This window comes from Lucilia cuprina, chromosome 5, assembly GCF_022045245.1.
Source record: "Lucilia cuprina isolate Lc7/37 chromosome 5, ASM2204524v1, whole genome shotgun sequence".
Lineage (NCBI taxonomy): Eukaryota > Metazoa > Arthropoda > Insecta > Diptera > Calliphoridae > Lucilia > Lucilia cuprina.
This window is the reverse complement of record NC_060953.1, coordinates 15037503-15062375: the sequence shown is the minus strand read 5'-3', so window position 1 is coordinate 15062375 and position 24873 is coordinate 15037503. Positions and strand designations below refer to the sequence as shown.

At 29.4% G+C, this 24873-nt stretch overlaps 1 protein-coding gene and 1 long non-coding RNA gene across 2 annotated transcripts in view; both read right to left on the bottom strand.

Annotated features, from left to right (window-relative positions):
- The window catches only part of LOC111682657 (chromodomain-helicase-DNA-binding protein Mi-2 homolog), a 62914-nt gene that overhangs the window by 37368 nt on the left and 673 nt on the right, over nucleotides 1-24873 (bottom strand). The window lies entirely within an intron of this gene.
- LOC124420436 lies at nucleotides 6-23245 on the bottom strand. The gene is made up of 2 exons (XR_006941204.1): nucleotides 22611-23245; nucleotides 6-158 (listed from the first exon to the last, which is right to left on the bottom strand). It is a non-coding gene; the product is annotated as an uncharacterized LOC124420436 (long non-coding RNA).

Here is a 24873-nt window from a genome sequence, read left to right as displayed (position 1 = left end):
TTTTCTTCTTCTTCTTCTTCAATACATAAAAAAATCTTTACAGTTGTTTTTGTTAAAGATGTTATTGTTGTTGTGTGTGTTGACTTGTTAAAATTCCAGAAATTTTTTGTTGCTTTAATGCTGCTTTATATCTCTGACGCGTGTAATTTGTTGTAAAACTATATTTTAAAAAAAAATTAAATTAATTTTTATAATTTTTTAAGTTTGATTTCACATTTTTTTTTCTAAATTAATTTCTCCAATATTTAATGTGTCGTGTGCTTCCTTTTTTATTGAATTTTTTACACTTTTCTTGTTTTCTTTATCACTTAAATTAAAATATTTGTTCCATTTTTTCTTTTATTCTCTTTTTTTTTTTGTTTTGTTAAACACTCTTCTCTTTTAAGTTATGGAATGTTTCGTTGGTTTTTTCTTTTCTTTTCCTTTTTTCGCTTTAGCTCTTTTAGCTTTAATAACGAATTTGCACTCAGCTGTTTTTAAAAGATCACTCGCATTTTTTCACTCGTTGAGTTTTATTTTATTCGTTAGTTCTCCTGGCATAAAGAAAAATTGTAATCGTTATTTAATTTTTTTTGTACTGTTGTCAAATTATAATTTTTTTATTTCACTTTTGACATTTTTCAACAATTTATGGGAATTTTTTCCTTTTTTTTATTTTAATTCACAATTTTTGCAATTATTTCTTTATTTAAATCAATATTAAACTTTTAATTATTTAAATAATATTTCACTTTAGTTTATATAAATATAATAAATATTAATAGTTTATTTCTTAAGTAAATTATGCATTTACTATATATAATTCTTTTTATTTAATATTAAATTTAGTTCACACCATTGTCACCTTAAGCAGCAGAAACTACTCTGGTACCACAACCACACCACTAATTGAACTGCTTCATTTAGTATATTTTTCTTCTATTTTCTCTTTGTCTCTCGTTTATCTCTCTCACACTTCCTATCTCATATACTTTCAACGAGAAAAACAAAAAGGTTACATACAAATACTTCTATGTATGTATGTGTGTATGAATTTGTAGTTTAACGTTTATTTCAAGTTTTTGCTTTATATTACGAATCGTGAATGATGCAAAATAGAATTGGGAAAAAAGTACTATTCTTTGGGTACAAAAGTCTTTCAAACAAGAGCAAAACAAGTACTAAAGATATATATGAATATGCTTTTGTCAGATCTTACAACATTGGTAGAAAAATGTCAGATGTGTAAACACGGTTATCGGATTTTACAACATTGGCAAAAAAAATGTTCAGAAAACAAGTAGGAAAGTATAGTCGGGCTTGGCCAACCATACCCTACACCATGAGTGTATTTTTAAAATTTTTATTTATTTTAAAGAAACTTTTACTTTGAATATTACCATAATTCCAAAATATTTAAACAATTTATTGATAAAAAAAACTAAAATTTCTAAATAAGGCTTTATATAGGTCAAATATGGGCCGATCCTCGGTAAATTTTGAAAAGGATATATTTTTAAATAACAGTTACTTTTGTTGAGTTTCATTGCGATACAAATGGTTACAAGTCAATTTTAGACGTTTAACACATTTTTTGAAGGTAGGTTTGTATGGGGGCTAGGGTCAAATAAGGCCCGATCCTTACGAAAATCTGCAATATCAGTTATACTTATATAGAACTTATTTGTGCCAATTTTCAAAGAGATAATAGAATATTTGATGTAATTATGGCATAAAAAGATCAAATCGGGAGGTACGGTTGTACGGGAGCTAGGTGAAATAATGCACCGATTTCAACCATTTTCAATAGGCTTCGTCCCTGTGCCAAAAAACATGCTTGGTCTCAAATTTCATCTAATTATCTCGAAAATTGCGGCCTGTACCTTGCGCACAAGGTTTACATGGACAGCCAGCCAGCCGGACAGACGGACGGACATGTCTTAATCGACTCAAAAATGATTCTGAATCGATCGGTATACTTTAAGGTGAATATTGGACCAATATTTTTGTATTTTACAAACATCAGCACAAACCTATAATACCCTCCCCATTATAGTGGTGTAGGGTATAATTACTAACAATTGTGTGAGCATAAAATTTTTCTCTTGGATTGTTTGAAAAATCATTGTCAGTATATGTGTTGTAAAGCAATATTATTGTCAGAAATCTAACTATTCTGTTAATATATGAATTTCGTTTAAATTCCCGGATACCTAATTGTCTGACCATTTTTATTGTCAGATATGCGAATTTTCTGCAACTGACAATGGCAGCACAGTACATTAAAATAACAGGCAACTAAAATAAATTACAACTTTTGAAATACAACAGTGTAAACTGACATTTTTTGGCAGTTAATTTTTTGTCTTACAATGATATTGTAAGATCTTCTGGCAAAAGACAAATTGTAAGTTGAGACGATAATTAGACATTTTCTGAACATTTTACTGACAACCGTGTATCACGGCTTTAACAATGTTTCATTGTCAGATTAGCCAACGTTGTAAGATCTGACAAGCTAACTAACTAAAAGTTGGACAAGGAAAACTAATTGCATATAAAACCCTAGAGAATGTACAAACAAAAAAGTACTAAATACTTTTTTTGCTTAGTTTTCATCATCACTGGCATTTTACTTCATCTTCTCTCATACACACACACACAAATATATATGAAAGCAAAATGTGTATAATATTAGAAGAAAAATACATCAAAACATAAAACAAAAAAGTTGTTCGTTGGGTTTTTTTTTAATAAATTTTTGCTTTTTGTTGTTTTTGTTAACCAGGATATAATCGTTTTGTTACGTGTTATTTTATATATAAACTAGTTTAAAGTCAAATAAATGGATTGTTAAATTAAAAGAATTTTACATTGATTTTTCTTTAAAGAAATACATAATTTTAACAAATGTTTAGTTTTTTTTAATATAAAATTTTAATATAAATTCTAAACAGCTAATTAACTATATTTAGATAATTATTTGCTCTCTCGTTTTATTCTTATTTCTTTTAGACTTATTTCATTCTATTCTCTTAAGATATATTTTGACAGTAATCAGCTGTTATTCTGTTAAATTCTAAAAAGTGTTGCCATATAAAAAAAAGAATAAAACATCTGTCAACATTAAATGAATTTGTGGTAAATTCCAATATTTTTTGAAGTATGTAATCAAATTCTGCCAAATTCTATTTTGTTTCTCTTGTTTATTTCAAAAAAAACACTCTCTTTTTGATGAGTCTCTCGCCTTCTTTTCTTTATATACATGTTTTCTTTTAAATTCTATATTTCTTTACTAACAACAACAAAAAAAAAACTGATAAGTTTTGTGGTGTAGTTGTTTTTGTAGTTTTTTTATTATATTAACAGACTAACGTCTTGTTTTTTACATTTTACCAACTAATGACACAGAAAAAATAATAATAACAACAACTTATACAACAATATAAAGGGGCACGTTACTACACCCATTAGTTAGTAGAATATACATGCTTATATATAATATACATACTCCCCTACATGCTTGTATAAACTTATAAACATATGAAAATTTCTTTTAGAGATTTTTTCTTTGATGTTATTAGAAATTGTACTGCAAAACTGTTGCTGCCTGCTCTGACTTTGCTATTTTTTGTTTTTTTGTTATGCTTTTGTTTTCATCATCGTCATAAGGTAAAAAAAAAACTCTTATCACGTTGCATTGCATTGGGTACGTGCTAAACATTATAGAGAGAAATAAAATATTTTGATTTAATATTTATTTTGTTGTTGTTATTTTGCTGCTACTAAAATAGACTAGGTAGGTATTTAGTGAGATATTGTTTTTTGTAAACGTGAACAATAGCGAATCTTTAAAATGTTAGTTTTTTTTCAAGAAGAGACTTTTGAACCAGAAAATTTTATCTGAAGTAAAAAAGAACAATATGCTCCACTGATTCATGTATTTGAGTTGGCTATCAAATGCCAATTAATAATCAGTTTAGTTAATCGAAAAAAAAAAATTATTCTGATGTTAATCCCTTTTGATGTTTTTGAGTACAAGATGAAATTTCGCAGTGTTGCCATACAAAAAAATATAAAGATTGGCCCTTATACGGCAACTTAGAAAAACATTTATAGAGATTTGCTAGGATATTGATATTTTTTATGAAAAATGGAAAGTGTTTTCGAAGGATATCGCAGGATATTATCCTTTTTAGCATGCAGTGACATCAAATTCAAAGAAATAACGATTTTTTTTTTTGGAAATAACCATTAACTGTAGCTGTGAACACAAAAAAACTATAAATCGAGAAAAATTTAAAAAAAATCTTGGAACACCGGTGTCCCGTATATGTGAATGAGTTTAGTTGTTGTTGTAACAGCTCGACTGTGGCCGATAGTTCTTTCCTGGGGAAAAAACTTTCGGTTGATACAATCTTTGGCCGAGTATGACTCGCGTCGTTCCGGAGCAAAGATCCAATTGTCGTGGGAACGAATGAGTTAAGTTAAACTGTTTGGTATTTCGGATCATAGGATTGGATAATAGGGCAAACATTGTTTTTGAATACCAAAGGTTGGATAGAGTTTACAAAAATGTTACCATTTTGTACGGCTCAAGATTTAACTGACGTAGGTATCTAAGATAGAATCTGTCGATATATCAGAGGATTATAATTGACTTAACATTCATTAGCATGAACAAGTAAGTTATTTGTCATATGAAATAAATTATATTTATAATTAAAGCCAAGCTAAAGAAAATGATTTTATCACACACTGATTTTTTTCTGTATCTTTTTAGTGCAGTATTGTTTGTTTCTTTTTTCCTTTGTTTTCCTTTTTTTTTACAACTTTTGCATAAAAGTAAATTTATTGACCTTTATTTTTCTCATTTGTATTTTATTAAAATGAATGTCCTTAAAAAAATGTTGTGTTTTTTTCTGTATATATGGTTTTTGTTTGCAGTTGTTGTTTTTGTTTTAATTTAAAAATGAATTTTTTTCATTTTGCACACGCCATTACTTAAATATTCTACTCGTGCATCGCTGAACACCAGCCAGAGTAGTCAGTCAGTCACATACACACACACACACAACTAACGACGAGGTTCACAATAAAAAACAAAAAAAATGAGTCAGAGATTTAATTATTGTATTTCACTTCATTTCTTCATCATCAGGTGGTGTTTAGCAATATATAAAAATTAATTTATAAATACAAGTTATGTACAGTAGAAGTTTATATTTTTATTACAAAAAGAGATGTTTTTCAAAGAATATTACAAGAGTAATATCAATTTGATTAGTGTTGCCAGTTTGACGATTTTCCCTTCAAATTTGACGTTTTCAAAATGGGAATTACCAAAAATTTGTCAATTATCAAAAATTTTCGAGAAATTACAAATGACTAAAGTCTAGTGCATTGTACGAAGTAGGTCTGCTTGATCAGGGTAATTCCCTTCACGGAATTACGGATTATGATATCGCAACTCTAGACTTCGGGGAAGCACCTTTGATAGAATTTCTAACTAGAGATGATTGGCTTGTATCCGATAGACTGTTTGGTGGGTGGCGCAGTTTTCACTGACGGGTCCAAGATGGAGACCGACACGGGTGCCGGTTTCTATATCGCTGATATCAACATAAAACGGTCATTCAGACTCCCTGACGAATGTAATGTCTTCCAAGCAGAGATCCTAGCGATATGGAAAGCGACGGAACTGATTCGGAATCATATCGATCCGGGGTCGGTTGTGACAATTTATGTTGACAGTCAAGCTGCTCTTAGAGCATTGGATTGTCACACGGTACACTCGCACCTAGTTGTAAATTGTAGAAATGCCCTTAGGGACATTATGAGACTGTTTGTCATTAGATTGTGTTGGGTGCCAGGGCACTGTAATGTGCATGGTAATGAGGTTGCGGACGAACTAGCCAGGTTCGAACCTTGATATAGATGACAGGTTAAGGATGGTAAAACCACCCATTTGTCACTATAATAGGTTAATATTCGAAACAATACGTGATATCATTAACCAGTCCTGGAATAGTAGATTGGATTGCAAAATATCAAAGGCCCTGTGGCCAAAACTTGATATGGGTGCTACCAAAATACTTATAGGACTGGATAGACGCAGTCTAAGGGTTCTGATAGGGATTCTAACTGGACACTGCTCAGTTAGAACCTTTGTCAGTAAGTGGGACAGTAGTGTACCGGACTATTGCAGATTATGCGAAGATGAGGAGGAAGTGGAGACGATCGAGCATATTATTTGCCAGTGTCCTAGGATACAGAACCTCAGGTTGAAATGGCTAGGGAATAGGTTCCATGGCGAACTGGGGTAAATTGCGGGACTTAACCCTCGCAGTCTACTAGGTTTTGTCAATGGAATTAGTCACTTCTTTGACTGGGCTTTATAAGCGGACGTGGATTTTTTCTTTATTATATATATAATTATTTACTTATCTGGATTTAACTATCTATTAATATGACCTCTCTACCATTTTCTTTCACTCTTATTTTGTGGTAGATTTAGATTTGGCTTATCTGTTTTGAATCTCCACTCTTTACCTATTTTCTTTCATTCTTGTGTTTGTGGTGGTGTTTTGGCTTCTCTGTTTTTGTGTCTTCACTTCTTGAAGGGAATCACAATGGACCTTATGGTCTCCGAGTGGATATACACCGTTTTTGCGGTGTATAACCCTTCTTAACCTAACATTACCTAAAGTCTAGTGCATCATAGTCTTGTATGTAATCTAATCTGTATCCTAGCCTAAAATACAATCTATAGTCTAGTCTATAGTATGGATTACTTTCGGTAGACTAGTCTATAATGGTGAAATTTTCGTTAAATATTAACCGCCTTATGCAAAAAGGCGGTATGGTATTTATGTTGTATATGGTAAAAGAGACAATAAGATTATTAGCTGTCAAAATAATCTTATTGACAACTGACAGCAATGCTTATTTTTACGTTTTACTTATCAGTCATCCCTCGCATAATACTACTGTTGCCGTCATAGCTAGAGTTTATTAGAGACTTAGTATACATATTGAAGGTCAAATCTAAATATTGTTTTCTTTTGTTTAATAACAATTCATTAAAAAAACCCAAATTAAACTTTGATAACTACAAATATGTATTTAAATATAACGGTAGCTTAAATTCTAATTAAATAATGCTAATAAACAATAAAATTTTTAACTGGATGATCGGTTAGGTTGGTAAATTGATTTACTCTTATTATTTGTTGTTGTAATAATGAAAAAAGCAAAAAAAAAAGAAAACAATTCGCATAAATTACGTTTTTGTATATGAGAGGGCGGAAGGGGCACTAACGACGACGACGACAACGACGCTATTTAAAATGAGCGAGCAAAAAATTAATATTATAAATAAACAACAAAAAAACATAAAAACATATGTATAGTATACTCGTGTGATAGATACAATTTGATGATGATATGTAACAAAAACCTAATACAACACGTTTCATTGTCGTCATTTAAACAGCAAATAATTTGTATGTTGTTGTTGTTGTTTTTTTTTCTCAGAGAGAGGTGTGTGTTTGTCAGACATTGTGTTGTGTGTTTTGTTGCCATGCTCTTTTTTTGCTTGTTTTTTTTTTTTTATTTTTTCAACAGAAAACTATTTTTGTCTTTACACTTAACGAAAAATGAATAATAATTTAATTGAATTTAAAAAAAATATTTGTTGTAAATTTACGCAGAACGTACATGCAAAGAAAGATACTTAACACAGTGTGTCGTAAGTTGTACATCCCAAAAAGCTTGAATATATGATTCTATTATGTATGGGGAGTAAACATTGGTAAAATCCTGTACGAAATGCGTCTATTTAATGAGGATAACATTTAGATTTCTGGAATAGAATGCAAACTGTAGAGCTTTCGTATAGAAAGGAATGGTGTGGTTTCGATGTACAGTATTTACCGATGTCTTGGCACTAGTTTAGGTGCCAGTGTCTACATTGCTGACATGCTGTCACATAAACAATATTTATGTTATGTGACGGCGTACTCGTACACTCATAGAAAATGTTCTTAATAATATTTTTGAGGCTATTTACATTATGGCCGACATAGCCTATTACACAGCAATGAGGTATCGGACGAACTTGCAAGAGACATAAATTTCCAGTCAACAAATTGTAACTAAAAGCCGTCATACACGTTTGTCAGATCTTACAACATTGTCAGTAAAATGTTTAGAAAATGTCTAATAATTGTCTGAACTTAAACGTTGTCAGAAAAAGCAACACATAAAATATTGCATGACAAAATATTTAAGTTGACAGTATTATTAGGCATTTTCTGCACATTTAACTGAAAAAGTTGTAAGATCTAACAACCATGTTTTCATAGCATAAGATAGGATGATATTTTTATATTCCGGGACAAAAATAATCAGTCATGTACAACGTTGTCAGTAAAATGTTAAGAAAATATCCAACAATCGTCTGAACTTACAATTTTTCTTTTGCAACGTTGTCAGAAAAATCATTATTGACAATTTTGCAAAACAAAATTTGTAAGTTGGCAGTGTTATTAGACATTTTCCGTACATTTTACTGCCAACCTTTGTAAGGTCTAACAACCGTGTATACAAAGCATTAGTTATATTAAGGACTTTGAGAATAGTAGATTAGTTTATATAAAAGGTTGGATATTTAGGACCAAAGGAGTAATTTTGAAGGAACAACTATTATGTTATCAAAAGCAATGTCTGTTTTAATCAGAGGCAATATTAACGAAACTTGCGGTATTCAAAAAAGGTTTTAGAGTAGATTTGAGTTTAAGAGGAAAGAGGAAAAAATAGCTCAGTATTCAAGAGGTTACAACCTGAAAGTTTTACCGAATAGATTTTCTAAAGAAATATTGTGAGAGACCCTATGTCTTCCTATAAAACTAAAGATTGAGAGAATCTATGTCTTCCTATAAAACTCAGTTGAAGAAATTACAAATTCTCCTGATAAAAATGTGATGTAGTAGTAACAGTATTAGAAAGATCGGATTTGGAACTTGGAGAGTTTGTTTTTGAATTGCATACTAAGGGCCAATTTTTAGGTGAAGGATTAGTCATTAAATTTAATCCTCGAAAGTTTTTTTTGTGTAAACAGCTGATGCAAACAAATTAATACAATTTTTATTAAAATAAACATTAAAATGTTTGATTTGTCGATAAGTATAAATTATGGGGACTACACAATCACCCCCATAGCCAATAGAAGTGAAAATGTTGTTCCCTTGAAATTTAAATTTCTCTCAAAGGGAAAATCGCTATTGTGAACTTGTTGTGAATAATTCAATCACTGTAGTTGATTTTGTTAGAACAGCTGTTCAATGTTTACAAAATTCAAATCAACAAATTTCACAACAAGGGATTTTTTTCAAGACAAAAAAGTTAGTAAATATATTTTTTTGTTTTAAATTTAAGTTTTCATTAATTTTCATATTACATTTGCAATTATCTTCTTCTTTTTTTATAAATCATGCATTATTTTGATAACAAAAAGTGACGTTTTCTGTTGTTTTGTATGGCAACACTGCAAATATTAATCTTGTCGGAAAAAGTCGGAAAAAGTCGAAAATAATTGGGAAAAGTCGAAAATAGTCGAAAAGTCGAAAATAGTCGAAAAGTCGGAATAAGTCGAAAAAAGTCAAAAATAAATACAATATATTAATAAATTGTAGCAATAAATAAATTTTTGTGTGTTCTATGCTTTGGATATTATAGTAATTTGTTTGTGTATATTCACTTTTCATCGTACACTATATATCTATTGTATCAAATTCATTAACTTGATTTTTATGCATATTAATTTAATTTCACATACCCAAAATAGAACAAATCGGTAAACATTTTTTTGTGTAGTATAGCAAATACACAATTGTTCAATTCACAATCGATGTCGTATCGTTGTAGTGTTGTAAGTCATAAACAATTTTTCAAATAAATTTTTATGAAACAAAAACAAATCAATTATAAAAAAAATTACGACATACTACTATACAACCGTACAACACCGATTGTGAATTGGACAAATATGTACGAGTTATAAACTAGTACTTTAACTAAATTATATGCTATATTTCACTGTATACATTGTCTGACAAAAAGTACTAGTAACCTTTTTATGTCATTTTATCTATAATTTACCGCATTTTTTTCTTCTTTTAGTTTAATTGTATTTCTATTGACAATCGTTTGTGTTGACAAATATATTCCCATAGAAATAATATATATATGTATACACGGTTTGTTTATAAAGTAGGTCGTTAGTAATATTGAAAGTATTTTTTATATTACTTTAAAATTACTTCATTCTCCCCTCTTTTTAATAGTTTTAATTTTATTATTTTTATTTTGTTTTAAACGTAACAGGTCAATAATTATAAAGCGTAACTGACCCACATAAAGTAACAGTTAGGAAAAATAGTAAAGAATTTTGTTTGATATGTACATTTAAACAATTATGTATAAATGTGAATGGGCATGAGCATGGCCGGCCATATGATACTCTACAAAGATGAGTTTGTTAAAAATTTGGATTATTTTTGTATATAAAATATTCAAGTTGTTTTTCCTTACTTCCGAAATATATTAACAATTTGTTGACAGAAAAATGTTATTTTCAAAGGTCAAAGGTTAAAAATGGCACAGAAATTTAGTAGTAAATATACAAAAAGCATGAAAGATCATGAAACTCTTCTTTTAGTTCTGCAAACAACATAATATTGGAACTTTTTTTTAATTGGACCAGCACTCAGGGGATGACCCCTACTTAAGCGAAGCATTATGTTGGAACTAGGAAAATAGGTTGTGGGAAAGAGAATAGAGGGAATAGTGTAGAGTAGAGTGCGGTCCACTAGCCAATCTTCCGCAAATGGGTGTGTTTTTGAATAAAGACGTGTGTTATGCAAGAATATACGGGTATCGAGAACAAGTTCCGTAATTTCAAAGGAACGCATTCCATTGCAGTATCAATAGAACAGACAAATACATCCCACGTTGCAACGGTGCTCCAGTGAATCAATAGAGTTGGATAGATACCCTACTATCACCGATAAGTACCTTCGTCCTCTCCTGTACGCGATAGAGTAGCTCCAAAATAGACTTTAAAGATCCGGCCCATACATGAGGGTTATATTTCATTTTCGGTCGGATATAAGTGATGTAAATAGTAAGAAGATCAGATAGAGTGAAGTATGCCTTACACGCTTTCGAAGAAAACTGGGACTCTTGAATGCTTTTTTCGAAACTTGAAAAATGTATTTAGTCCAGCGGACATTGCACTGAATTTTCATGCCCAGAACATTAAGAGTTTCTGATTGCTTAATATTTACATCATCCATATACATATAGATGGAACAACAATATATGCCAAGTGTTTATGTGTTAAAAAACAACATTGGAGTCTTGCAGGCGTTAAAATCGACTCTGTTAACACGAATCCATTTAGAGATTTTTATCAAGTCGTGATTAAGCGATTCATTCATATTGTGCCTCATAGCCCCAATCTCTAGAGGGCTTGACATATGATTGAATGAATAAGATTGGCAGATACTGCTGTCATCTGTATGTAGAGTTGGAAGTTTAACATAGAAGGACATATATAAAGATAAGAAATAGGGTAGCGAAAAGAACGATGCCTTGCGGTACCCCTGAATTAATCTTTAATGAGATCCCATCTATAACAACTCGTATAGTGCGATATCTGAGAAAGCTCGAAATAAATAGAGTCAAGTTATTACCCACACCATGTACTAACAATGTTTACAAGAAATAGTTTACTATTTAAAATATTCATCTGCGATGGTAGTAATCTTGTCGTGATGAAGATGCTTAAGTGCAATGATTTGTAGAGCCAAACTGGAGGGAATGGCTCAATGAAACCACCTGTCAAGTCTCGAGGTCTATTTGGCCCCTATATGATGCCAGAAGATCATGACTACTTATGAGCTTCCGAAGGGAGCAGATACGGACTCTTGCATCAGTAATCACTGGACACTGTGTCATTGGCACTCACGCCAGGAGACTAGGTCTTGGATATAATGACTACTGCAGAAGTTGTCATAATGAGGAAGAATATGAAACGATATCACATCTTCTTTGCTTTTGCCCCATGTTTCCAAGAGTAGGGAGAATCACTTTGGAGCTCTCTTTCTGGCTGGTATGTAGAAGCTTTCATGGATAGGCTTGAAGAATATCCTATGCTACATAAATGAAACCGTTTGGTTTAGATCTGGAAGCAGAGAGTGAAATTATAACAAACTCCTGTGCCTACTAGGGTAACACAACGGGACCAACCATAAATGGACCCATGTGAGCTGCTCATGAAGCAGCTGCCCTCGATACCTAACCTAAACTTAGAAATAAAGATAATCACAATATTTCGCTAGTAGTAACAACGACTATTATTAATAATACCTTTTAAATTTTGTTAATAAGTAAATTTTCTAATAAATCAAGTAAACATGAAATGACATATGGCATCTTTGGTTTAAATAGATCAAACTTGAAGAAGAAAAAACAAAAACAAAAAAAAAACACACATAAATAAAAACCGTTGAAGCAAACAAATACTAGACCCAATAAATAACAAAGAAGAGAGAATTACTATATATAGCAGACTCGTTTAAGATCACAAATACAATGAAATAAGTTTCAACCTCAAAACCAGTATAAACCATGCAAATTCAATAAGTAGAGACACAGCTAGCTAGATGATTTTTCAACAAAATAAAATATATATAGTATATACATATATATATAGATGAAAAAAACAAAAGTCCATAAACATTGGGGCAGAGAGCCATTTGTATATTACGTTAATCAATGCCAAACGTTGAAATTCCAAAATAAAATAAAAAATAATAATAATATAAAAAAGAGGGGGAATGTTATAGGAAATGATGGTTTAAGTAATTAACTTATTATGAGAGTTAAAAAAATAAAAATAATCAAAACAAAAAGTTTGTTTTTTTCTAAAAAGAATAGGAAAATTATAGTTTTGTTTAAAGTAGACACATCAAGGTGATAATTATAATTTAAAATTTTATTTCTTTTTTTAATAACAACTTTTATTATAAATATTTCTAGACCGATTTAGTTGATTTTAAGTAACAAACTTTTCGATGTCATATCTAAAAGAATTAATCAAAATTTGAATTCAGAAAATACCTGAGAAACTTAAGAGAGAGATTACAAACAGTATGCCTAAACTTTTGGTAAATGTGAAGATTTATAAGAAAACGTCAATGAAAAAATTATAAACAAATTTTTTTTGAGGAATTATTTAAACAAAAATAACATGTTGAATAAAGAATATGAAAGAAAACAAGTGTGTGTTATATTAATAAAAACAAAATAAATTCGTATTATATATTTTCCCCATATACAGTGTTGATCAAATTAGAAAACAACAAAATAAATGGATTCATAATTCAGCCAAATATTATCAATTCAGCGACATCTGTAAACGAATGTTTTTTTCTGTTTAAAGATTTCTAACCTAAAAAATATATTCAAGAAGTAAATACTATGTTATAATTAGTTTAGTATAGTCTATGCTGCAGTCAAGACTATATAGACTTGGGTATGAATAAGTTTATAATATAACTATTCCAGTTTTTTCTAGTCTTGGGTATACTCGAGACCTCAGACCTTTTTTGAAGCCATACCCTTCATAAATTAAGACTACTGCGGACACGCGTGTCAAAAGTACAGATAAAAAGAAAAGGACTGATCCAAAACTAATCCAAATATATGAAAAACAGTTAATGACATGAATATAGATCTAACGATACATGTATTATTGGCCAAGAAGGCTTTCTATGTATTGATGTAAAATAAATAAATAAAATAAAAAAACATACTCCATTTTAAATTATGTCATAAGTGAGTAACACGTAATCTATCTATCTATCTATCTATCTATCTATCTATCTATCTATCTATCTATCTATCTATTTATCTATCTATCTATCTATCTATCTATCTATCTAACTATCTATCTATCTATCTATCTATCTATCTATCTATCTATCTATCTATCTATCTATCTATCTATCTATCTATCTATCTATCTATCTATCTATCTATCTATCTATCTATCTATCTATCTCTCTATCTATCTATCTATCTATCTATCTATCTATATATCTATCTATTCGTCCATTTATCTATCGATCTATCTATCTATCTATCTATCTAACTATCTATCTATCTATCTATCTATCTATCTATCTATCTATCTATCTATCTATCTATCTATCTATCTATCTATCCATATATCTATCGATCAATCTATTTATCTATCTATCTATCTATCTATCTATCTATCTATCTATCTATCTATCTGTCTGTCTGTCTGTCTGTCTGTCTGTCTGTCTGTCTGTCTTTCTATCTATCTATCTATCTATCTATCTATCTATATATCTATCTATCTATCTATCTATTTATCTATATAACTATTTATCTATGCATAGATGATCCGCAATATGGCCCCATGTAATGCAGCCGATTGACCCTATTGTTTTTAAAAAATAAACATTATCCATTATCTCTGCATTACATAGGACTACTAATGTTTACAGGGGAGAATTTTTGTGATTACTTAAATGGATCATGCACGGCATTAATGAATGTTCTTGTCTATAGTCGAGAATGCAGTCAAGTCTAGATCATATAGAAAGCTTTGAACTAATATACCTAACGAATTATACACCGATATTTCTACAACAATTCGGTTCTACAATTGGAATAAGATAATGAAAAGGTTATACACAATTGAAATTAATCTACAAAATAAAAAAGTATGTCAGGGGATAGGTTTTAAGATATACTTTCATAAAACCGTTTAAAGTTTTATATCTTCCCTTTAACTACAGTTTATTTTCTTTGCCCCTCACTGTATTGTGTATGTACCACAATAAAAATTTAAAAAAAAGTGTAGTGGCTGTCCAGAGTACATTGTAACTCTTTTTAAACAAATTCAACTTGTTTTATTTGTTTGCTTGAATTGGTTTTGATTTTATTTTATTTTCTGTTTTGTTTCTTTGTAAGTTGTTTCGCTAACTTAAAGATTATACTAGACAACAACAGCAAAAAAAATTAAAAAAAAAAAAAAAACAATAGCTAAATATTATATATATATATCGTCGTGTATGATTAATGTGACCAAGTCATAGCCCAATTTGTTGTCAGAATTGGCTAAAATTTTGTCATTCATAAAAATGCAAAATTATATATGTATTAAGAATTAAGTTTTGAAAATTGTTTTGCCAAAAGTCCCAACAATGATCTAGTCTAAACATCACACTAAAGTATTTTCTATTGCTATGTAAAGTAGATAATTCCCAATATAGTATAGTCCGATACTCTAAGGTTATTAATAGTAGCGATCATAGTCTGGTCTACAGTCGAGGCTATAGTCCTATCTACCCAATGATTGAGAACGCAGTCATATTCATAGTCGAGGCTACAGACTGCTGTCCTGGCGATAGAGTCGAGTCAGATATATTTTCTATAGTCTAGACTACAAACAATAATATAGTCGTGGGTACAATCTGGACTATAGTCATATCTACAGTCGAGACTAGATTACTATCTACAATCAATGCTATAGTCGATATTTGAAGTTAAATTCGGTATCTAGAAGACATTTTATAATTTTATAGAATAATTGTAGAAAAAAACAAGTAGAAAAGTATAGTCGGCATGGCCGACCATATAATACCCTACACCATGAGTATATTTTTAAAATTTTAACTTTTTATAAAATTTTTATTTTTTATAAAGAAAATGTTGAATATTACCAAAATTCCAAAATATTTAAGCAATTTATTGATAAAAAACTAAATTTTCTAAATGAGGCTTTATATGGGTCAAATATGGGATGATCCTCGGTGAATTTGGGAAAAGGATATATTTCTAAATAACAATTAGTTTTGTTGAGTTTCATTGCGATACAAGTGGTTACAAGTCAATTTTAGATGTTTAAGACATTTTTTGAAGGTAGGTTTGCATGGGGGCTAGGGTCAAATAAGGGCCGATCCTTACGAAAATCTGCAGTGTCATTTATATTTATATAAAACTTATTTGTGCCAATTTTTAGAGAGATAATAGAATATTTGATGTAATTATGGCATAAAAAGGTTCAAATCGGGAGGTACAGTTGTATGGGGGCTAGGTGAAATAATGGACCGATTTCAATCATTTCCAATAGGCTTTGTCCCTGTGCCCAAAAACATGCTTGGTCCAAATATCATCAAATTATCTTGAAAACGGCGGACAGCCAGCCAGCCAGCCGGACGGACATGTCTTAATCGACTCAAAAAATGATTCTGAATCGATCGGTATACTTTAAGGTGGGTATTGGACCAATATTTTTGTATGTTACAAACAACATAAACGTATAATACCCTCCCTATACTATAATGGTGTAGAGTATAATAAATCTCATTCCTTTAAAATCTTGAAGAAAAAACACACATTTATTTGGTCACGTTATGTATGACTGATTGAATAAATGACAGAGACAAACTGGCGGACAGACAGACATTATGACTGAGTTTAAAGCTACGACTGCAGTCGTCAGTTATCAGAGAACAGAGTATAAAGTAAAGCAAACAACAACAGCAAAAATATTTAATAAAATAAAATACAAAATAACATCAAAAAAACCAGCCACAAAATATAATACTTTCACTTCTTGTCATACAGAGATTTGAGTGTGTAGTAGTAGTGCAGCAGTAGACAGACAGATAGACAGACAGACATTTAGTATGGTTGATGGTGGAAGAAGTAATATGTATGTGCAGAAGAAGACAAAGCAGACAAGTAGAAGGAGGAGCAGGAGGAGAAAAAAAGGTAAAGCTTACTTATTATTGTTGCTGCCGCTTGTGCTCATTTTATTTATTTATTATAAATTTTTGTTGTTGCTGTTATTGTTGTTGTTCAGACATATGAAATACATTTCAATGAACGCTGCTGCGCTACATAAAAAAACAGATACAACAACACCAGATTTAAAATACTAAATACACTAAACAAATAATAGTAAAAAAAGACAAGACAAATGAGAGAGAGAGAAGAAAAAAAAAACAAATAAACAACAGCAAAAAAAATATTTATCAAAAATAATCATGCAAAGCTTTAATGACCATTTAATTTGGTCGTGATGTTCAGATACATAGATAGATAGATTGTTATTGTTGTTGTCTTTATTATTATTTGTTTTTAGGGTAGACATATCCATCTCTCTAAAGTTTATTATTGTTGTAGTGTTTGTAGAAAATACAAATTTTCTACAAAAATTTACTTTTTTTTATACCCTACACCACTATAGTGGGGAGGGTATTATACGTTTGTGCTGATGTTTATAACATACAAAAATATTGGTCCAATACCCATCTTAAAGTATACCGATCGATTCAGAATCATTTTTTGAGTCGATTAAGACATGTCCGTCTGTCCGGCTGGCTGTCCATGTAAACCTTGTGCGCAAGGTACAGGCCGCAATTTTCAAGATAATTTGATGAAATTTGGACCAAGCATGTTTTTTGGCACAGGGACGAAGCCTATTGAAAATGGTTGAAATCGGTGCATTATTTCACCTAGCTCCCATACAACCGTACCACCTGATTTGAACTTTTTATGCCATAATTACGTCAAATATTCTATTATCTCTCTAAAAATTTGCACAAATAAGTTTTACATAAGCATAAATGACACTACAGATTTTCGTAAGAATTGGCCCTTATTTGACTCTAGCCCCCATACAAACCCTCCTTCAAAAAATGTCTTAAACGTCTAAGATTGTCTTGTAACCATTTGTATCGCAATGAAACTCAACAAAACTAACTGTTATTTAGAAATATATCCTTTTCCCAAATTTACCGAGGATCGCCCCATATTTGACCTATATAAAGCCTCATTTAGAAATTTTAGTCTTTTTCCAATAAATTGTTAAATATTTTGGAATTATGGTAATATTCAACGTAAAAGTATCTTTAAAAAAAAATAAAAATTTTAAAAATATACTCATGGTGTAGGGTATTATATGGTGGGCCATGCCCGACTAGACTTTCCTACTTGTTTTAATTTTTATAATTTTTTTCTTATTATTAGTAGTAAGTTGTTGTTATTGTTTATATTAATAAACAACAACACTATAGATTTTACAACACAAGCTACATACAATACAGTGGGCTACATTCGTATATAAAGCTATTAGATATTTTCTATAAATATTTGCTTTTAGTTTCATAATTCAATTTGATCCCCTTAATACTCGATTTCCAAGGTACATTCCCCAGAGGTTTATGGCATCTGTGGCATTGTCGTTATGATAAGTAAGCTAATGGACTAATTGATATTCACTCTCGCCGATATTGTGTGAATGGACCGCGCGCCAAACTTGCTGTGAGAACACAACTGAAGAAGAACTTGTCCGAAGAGTAGTGTAAGGATGGACGATACTGCTTGAAAGTACTGTGAAAGTGTTGAAGACTTACTACAGTTCATGCCAGGTTTGTTTGGGGTGTGAAAAAGCTTTCTAAACCAAACTATTCTTTTCTATTAGAAAAGGTTATAGAAAGTGTAATCGCAAAGTCTTATAAGTATACAATGTAAAACATCAAAGTAGGCTTAGCATATTTAACGACTTATCACAGATATCTTAAACCATGTTAGTTTTCATCATCCTGCTAAGTTTCATTCAAATTTAAAACACTATAACCCCTTCATTATTCAAAGATTACTTTCCTTTTCTAAAAGCTATAATTAATGTTAAACCAAACATTTATAAACCACTGTAAATAATACATGTATTTGTAGTGAGTTACTTCCCCTCCAACCTCCTCAATATGACCTCAAATATTTCATTCGTACTCCTGTTTAAAGAAAAAAAAAAACAACATAAAAGTCTTACAACGTTGTTGTAGATCAACTCAGAGAGCAAGAGCAAGAGCTAAAATTTAACGGCACTAACTAACTCATACTAACACTATTAAGAAAAATCAAAACATAACCGTTTAGTCACTTTGTTAATGGCTGACTGATACATATTAATGGTAATTTAAAAGAAATAAATAAAATACATGAACAGAAAAAAAAAAACAAAACAAAATCAAATTATTTAATACAACAAGTTTTCATGTCGAGGAAGTTAAACCAAAAAGTTGGCTTGCTGCTGGCAGTATAAAAGAAAAACAAATTCAAAATCAAACAATAAATTTTTTCTTCACTTTTTAATGTAAAATACATTGAAAAACATAACAGGATTTTTGTAGAACCAATTACTAGAGTTACTTTCCACAAACTATTACTTATAGTTTGTATATTAAAGACAATACAAAATGTTACATAAATTGTAAGTGTTTGCTATTTAAAGTTTAATAGTTAGGGTGCTTAGGCTATTGGCCTGACCTGTTTGCGTTAGGAATTTATTATTCGAGAAAATTTTGAAAAGCAACTTTTAGAAAACTTAAATATTTTTGAGAATGGCTTAAGATAAACAAATAAAACAGCTTCAAGATGAATATTCTATTTTGTAAGGAATTATGATTACAGAGGATCATTTTTAGATTATAGTTAAAAACAAGTAGGAAAGTATAGTCGGGCATGGCCGACCATATAATACCCTACACCATGAGTATATTTTTAAAATTTTTGCTTTTTATAAAGAAACTTTTATGTTGAATATTATTACAAAATATTAAAGCAATTTTTTTTTCATTTTATTTCATTTATTGATAAAAAAAAACAAAATTTCTAGATGAGGCTTTATATAGGTCAAATATGGGCCGATCCTCGGTAAATTTGGGAAAAGGATATATTTTTAAATAACAGTTAGTTTTGTTGAGTTTCATTGCGATACAAATGGTTACAAGTCAATTTTAGACGTTTAAGACATTTTTTGAAGGAGGGTTTGTATGGGGGCTAGGGTCAAATATAGGCCGATCCTTACGAAAATCTGCAGTGTCATTTATACTTATATAAAACTTATTTGTGCCAGTTTTTAGAGAGATAGCAGAATATTTGACGTAATTATGGCATACAAAGTTCAAATCGGTAGGTACGGATGTATGGGGGCTAAGTGAAATAATCACGATTTCAACCATTTTCAATAGCCAAAAAACATGTTTGGTCCAAATTTCATCAAATTATCTTGAAAATTGCGGCCTGTACCTTATTATTGACTAAGGTCGGGTTTCTTACTACTCAGTTAAACTAGGCTTAACAAGCTGTAAGATTAAAATCGGAATATATTTAGGCGGACTTTAAGCGATGGTTGTGTTTTTCAGTTATAGATCTAGAATAAGTTAACTTTTTTAGTATTGCCAACCTTTCAGTCAAAAACATAAACACGGTACAGCTGTTTTTTTGCAAATACCACTTTTGTAAAATGTAAAATTTAAAAAAATATATATAAATAATCATTTAAAACAATAATAACATCGATTAAATAAATCAGAAAATTACTATTTCATTAAAATATTAAGTTTTTTTTTAATTTATTAGGAAGACAGAGTGTATGATAATAAGTAACTGATTACTTAAAATCACAAAACATATATTAAACTAGGTTTAACCAAAGAATGAAGATTATCTTTATCAGAAAAATCCGTCCAAAAAAAAACTTAAAATTTAAAGGACTGCCATTAGAAAACTGTTTAATACAGTCAAATTAACAAGACACAAATATGTCTAGAAAAATTACAAAATTAGTTCAGACAAATATGTAAAATCTTACAATGTTGTCAGAAATGTCTAACAACCGTGTAAACTTAAAATTTTTTTTCTTGCAAAAATGTAAGGCTTTTTCTGACGTTTCAAAACAAAAAAAATTCTTGATCATTTTCCTGCCAATGTTGTAAGATTAGACAACCATATATCACAGCTTTAAATGAATTCAATGACAATGTGCTATACGGATTCTACACAAATACCCCAATATCGAAGGTATGAGAGCGTATGGACTGTATGGAAACTGGAAAGTGGTCTATAACCACTGAAACATAAGGTCAATGTTGTCAGAAAATGTCTAAAATCCGTGTAAAATTCAAATTTTTGTTTGCAACAATGTGAGAAAGGCTTTTTTTGACAACATTGTAAGATCTGACAACAGCTATACAGATAATTTTAAATAATATACTAATCTAGGCTTCTTGTTACTATTTATATTAATAATGCATAAAAATAGTCTCATCCTTATAGAAATGTAGAAAAAGTGTTCAACATCTGCTCAACTTGGCCAAAAATTCAACAATCATTTTTTTAACACCACACAGTTTAAAAAAAAAACAAGAAAATTGTGTTAAAAAATACATGGAATTTTCTATTGGTTTCTGGGATTTTCCCGACATTCGTAAATAACTATTAAGTTCGTGTAAGAAAGAGAAAAATGTAAATTGCACAAAATACAAGTGAATCAAAAAAAAAAAATACAACAAATGAAAGACAGCAACAAAAAAATCAACTACCTAGAGACAAGGAAGAAGAAGAATACAGTAGAAATGAATTGAATTGAAACCAAAGAGTGAAGATGATTAATTTGTTGAAAAAAAGGCATCAGCAGCATGGGGGGCAGGGGTGGACAGAGAAGAAATAGAAAATTTATTTGTAATTAAACAAATTTTAATATTTCTAATAAATTTTTCTATAATTTAAATATAGTTACTATTCTATATTGAGGGAGGAGAGTAGGAGGTTAGGGACGAAAAATAAAAAAATCACCTTATATACCAAAAATTATTCAAACCAAGGTTGTTGCGTCGTATACTTGGCCAATAAATGTATGTAGTATGTTGTTTTCACAATGGCTGGTTGAGTTTTTTCTTTTTCATTTTTGATTTCATATATATATTTGTTTTTTCTGTTTTACTTTCTGGTGGTATTAGTGGTTGGTGCTTATTTTTTTTCATACCATTTTTGCTTACTGTGACTTGTATAATTCAACTTAGTTGATACACTCATATTGTTGTTGTGGTTGTTGTTGTTATTATTGTTGATAGGTTGAAAGGTTTAGTTGTTGTTGTTGATTGCTGTTCAGTTAAGAGACAGACAGAGAGAGCGAGAACGAGAGCAAGATAGAGGTGGTAGTAGTGAATATAATGGTGGTTGTTGTTGTTTTTATTGTTGGTGGTAATTTTTGGTGACTGATGAAATTTTTCTTTATCATTCCATTATAGGTAATTCTATTTTTTTTTCTTTTCTTAAATTAACATATTTTATATTATGATTTCAATAGTTAACAAATAATTACAATAAAAACTATTTATTTTGTAAGTAAAGTTTTAACAAAACGTTTTTTTTTTAAAAAATTGTATAATTTATAATGAAAAGCGAAAGAAAAAAAATTCAATTGAACTTCGCATAAAACACGACGATTTTTTTTTAATACACGGCTGTCTTTTGTAACAAATGTAAAATTTTTGTTGCTGTATAAAGTGAGAAAACGAGACGTTTTATTGGAAGGAAAAAAGTATAAAAATCGTAAATTAATTACTTTATAAGGTTCGACACAAAATTGGGAAATTAATTTTTCAAAAAAAAATAATATAAACACATGAAAAAATTTCACTTTTTAACATCAAATCAAATTTATCAATATAATTACGCACTTGATTTCTTTAGTAATGAAGATTTTTCTTTTTAACAATCTTGTTCCGGCACTTTTTACTTTCTTAATATTTCGTTGTTTTTTTATTATTGTATACAACACGTTTTCGAGTTTATTGCAAAGCAATAATTTCAGGGAATCTCAAGATATTTTTTCTTTCTTTCTGTAACTTAATTAAATAATTTTTATTATAATTCTAAGTTTTACGTTCATCCAAAGTCAAAAAATCACGTCATGGCTGCCACGTCCAAGCAACAATGAATCGTTGTTTCTCACTACGTTCCTCAAATTTAGCCAAGAAATACAAAGAAAATCTTAAAGTGAAACAATTTGGCAAAAGAAACATTCGCTGTGTGAATGTGTATAAAAAAGAGATGTCATTATATTGTTTACATTGAACGTAATGAAAATTTCGTATAATTTTACATTGGAGTAAATGAAATGGCTAGTGTGTGAATGTAGTGGAAGAAAAAGGCAAAAAGTATTTGCAAAGTTTTCTTTTCTTCTACTTTCTGCTCAAGTAATACAGTTATTAGTTGATGTGATATGATTTGACATAAGAAACAGGAATAGTTAGGAATGGTTTTGCAAAATTATTGTAAAAACGTTTAAGGAAACAAATTTTAGAAAAATAAATTTTAATTGAAAAAAAAGATGTTTTAAATAAATTTTTTTTAGATAATTAAAGAAACGAAACATTAAAAGATATTTTGAATATAAAAATTCTAAATATTTGTTTTACTTTTGCCAATTCCATGCGTTTCAAAATATTCAATTTTAGAAATTGATTTATGTAAATTTGAACTTTTTTAATAATTAAAAAATGAAATATTAAAAGATATTTTGAAAATAAAAATTCTAAATATTTATATTTATTTTTGGCAATTTCAGAATATTCAATTTTAGAAATTGATTTTAGAAAACTAAACAGCTGGACTTTTTATGGTTATGACACCACACACTTTATTTTGACGTACATATATGATCATTTTTGATGAAAAATGAAAAGTGTTTTCGGAGGATATCGCAGGATATTATCCTTTTAAGCATGTAGTGACATCAAATTCTAAAAAAATACGGAATAACCATTTACTGTAGCTGTGAACTCAAAATAACGCTCCAAATCGAGAAAAATTAAAAAAATAACTTGGGACACTGGTGACCCGTATACGTAAAAGAGTTAAACGGTTCTATAGGTACTTTTAACAAAGTTGTTTCAAGTTTTACAATAATTTGCTATTATATTGATGAATAAGCATTAAATTTTGAAACTAAATTTTGAATTAATTGAAATTATAAAAATTATTTAAAAGTTTAATATCACCGGAATAAAATGGTATAAAAAAGAAAGCTTGGAGATTTGAATTAATTCTTAATATTTTACCACCAAAAGTCGACAATTTATTAAGGGCCATCTTTGAAATTAAACCTCGATTATGTTAAATAACCTTCTAAGTTCGAAAACTATTTCTAAATGCTGTAATAAGAGGTCACATCATTAACAGAAAAATGTTCAGAAAATGTTAAGTTCACGTAAACTTACAAGTTTTGTTTTGTAACTTTGTCAGAAAAATTATTTATGTTTGTTAGATTATATACATATTTATATTAAATAAATTCATTTGGTCCGTATTTAGAAAGAAAAATGTAGAACAATATTTAAAATTTTATATGAAAAACACTAACAAAAACTGAGTATGTAGTTTTCACACAAAATTTTAAAAATAATTTTCTTTTCTTCTTTCTGAATTTAGGCATTAATTCTACCATAAAAAAATAAATTGTTTATTCTACACGATATTGTTAATCAATAAGTTAATTTTCAAAATTCGAAAGATTGTGAAATTGTTAATATTATTAATTTATTAACAATTTGCTCTTACAAATTGTTATATGTATGTATGTTGTCTTAAAAAAGTTCTGAAACAAAAGATTATACTAAATGAAACTGGTTCTTATACAAACATTTAACAAAATCAACAAATTTCTCCTTATATAGAACTTAGATGGTAACGGATTCTTTTTTGCAATATTTTTAATTAAAAACACCACTTACCTTAATATTGTTATTTTGCTGCAATGTTTTTTAATATACTTAAAACTGTAAAATTATTGTAATTAATGTTAAATTATATTTTTTTTTATAAAATTCTGTTTCAATTTTCATTTTGTTTCCTTAGATATTTTTATTTACAAAAACACACTAAGAAACAACATTGGCAATCATTATTTATATTGACTACACAATTTTGCAACTCTTAAAA